The sequence below is a fragment of the Perkinsus marinus genome (assembly GCF_000006405.1).
Source record: "Perkinsus marinus ATCC 50983 genomic scaffold scf_1104296955874, whole genome shotgun sequence".
NCBI lineage: Eukaryota > Perkinsozoa > Perkinsida > Perkinsidae > Perkinsus > Perkinsus marinus.
In genome coordinates this window covers 251302-253403 of record NW_003207677.1, presented here as the reverse complement: position 1 = coordinate 253403, position 2102 = coordinate 251302, and positions in this window count along the sequence as shown.

The window sequence follows — 2102 nt, the reverse complement described above, 5'->3', positions numbered from 1 at the left end:
TTCGCTAAGATAGTGTACGTATATCATTCTATAGATCCGTAACGGGCGACCAAAGGTATTTTCATATCATAGGGTTGTTCCGATAGACTTCTTGAGATCTACTCTCAGCTTGTCATTGGATAAGTTACAAGGCTACCGAGGTGTTCTTGCTGTGTTATTAAATCAAGTTTTGATGGATGAAGATATCGTCGTTAATGCATGTTTGGTTTATGAGAAGAGTCATCGAGCAGGGGCCGTATGCGGATCCTGATCCATGAATCTGAGTTCATGATTCAACTCACGCTCTGATCCTGATTCAGAATTCAAGTCACACCTTGATTCGAGAGAGCTGATTCAGATTCTTAGCTTAGGAGAAAGAGTCGAGATTTCTGAGTATGAGTACTTGAGACAGAGTCAGATTACATAATCATGAGCAAGATCCTTGATCCTTGATTTTAATCAGCCGCTGAATCCGATTCCTGATCCTTAATCACGATTCAAGATTCAAATCTATACTCAATGGCTGATTCAGAGTTTTTGGCACTGAGACAGAGTATTTCATCAATTCGAGATCAAATCCTCAGGGTTGGGGTTTTTACTCGTGATTCGAGATTAATTCTCAGGAGTCGAGATTGTTTTACTCATGCTCAAGGCTGCTCAGATTCAAGATCGCAATCTCACCTTGAGCATGATCCGGGATCATACTCATGATGCACAAACTCACAGTCTAACACGGGGATTAATCTTGATTCTGTACCGGGGGTCCGGACCCCCGGTAACAAACCCTGATTCTGATTCTCGACCTCGATTCACGGATTCAGCGCGCGCCACGGTAGACCTTCTCAGCTCCCTGCGAGTAGGTTCTTAGAATGACCGAACCGGGGGATAAAACCTCGGCTTCGACCCAGTGAAAGCACATCCTCCACCAGTTCAGCTGTGAGATTCTACGATACAAGGCGGTGCAAGGAGGTATAACGCACGTAGTACATACAGAATATCAGTGTAACCCTCCCCGGGAATAGAACCCCGGCTTCGAGCACATGAAAGGAGGTATAGCGCATGTAGTACATGCAGCCACACGCTGTGAACGACGCATTCCTTAAGTCAATTAATTGTTCGTAAAAACAATAGATGCCCTTCGTCGATCCTCTTGAGGGATTGTCCGATAACGACACCCGATCACGCTACCGGTTCTCGAAGGAAGCTCTAGAAGAAAGCTCTAGCGCTGAGCTTCCTCTTAGAATTTTCTGAGTCAGAAACCCAGAGTTAGTTGATTGCGAGTGAACATATTGAAAAGTCTGAAGTACGGATGTGTACAAGTGCGACAAAAGATCTTCTTCCGAAATTTTATCATTGTTGTAGCGTTGCATGCATTCGGGGCGAATCTGCCAGGTTCTACCCACGTAGAGTGACGAAATTGAAATTCAGTGACTGAAATTCAGTCACTGAATACAAGTCATCTCCCATGGTGATAGTGCTACGTCAGCTATCTACAAGATCCTTTCAACACCTTTCCCGAGACAACAATGTTTTCCTTGTACGTTGACATTGATCAAGTCCGACATGACATGTCAAGTGCTGCAATACTTTGATCCCACTTCCTCTCCTTTTTTCCCGCTGTTTTGTGATGTCTCATCAAGGGAGTTGCGCTGCCGGATGCTCATTCTGCTTTCGCTCAAGCGTTGCCATTGCTGCTCCTTTTGCTGTAAATCTACTGATTTTGCGGACCATCTACTACCTTTCCCCCAGCGGGTTCTAATATACCAATCCAGCAGGTCTACGATGCCTTTACCTCTCCGACAGCGACTTGTCTAATCTCAATTGTTGCCACGTCTTGCTTGCACGTAACTCTGCTATCAGTGAGCTGCTTCCTGATAATGAATTCTTGTACATGATTTGTACTGATGAGTGATACGCGAACACGCAGATGTAGATGTAGCTCGTTAATTAAAAGTTTGAATTGAATCGACTACAATGCTGTAAATTATAAAAAATGTTCTTGAAATATCAGTTTGTTCACCTTTTATCGGCATAATTCCGATGGATGCCTCCTAGCATTTTATCATTTTCAACTCTCGACTCTGGACTATCAGCCATTGTTGTGACTCCAAGGCATCGACGAT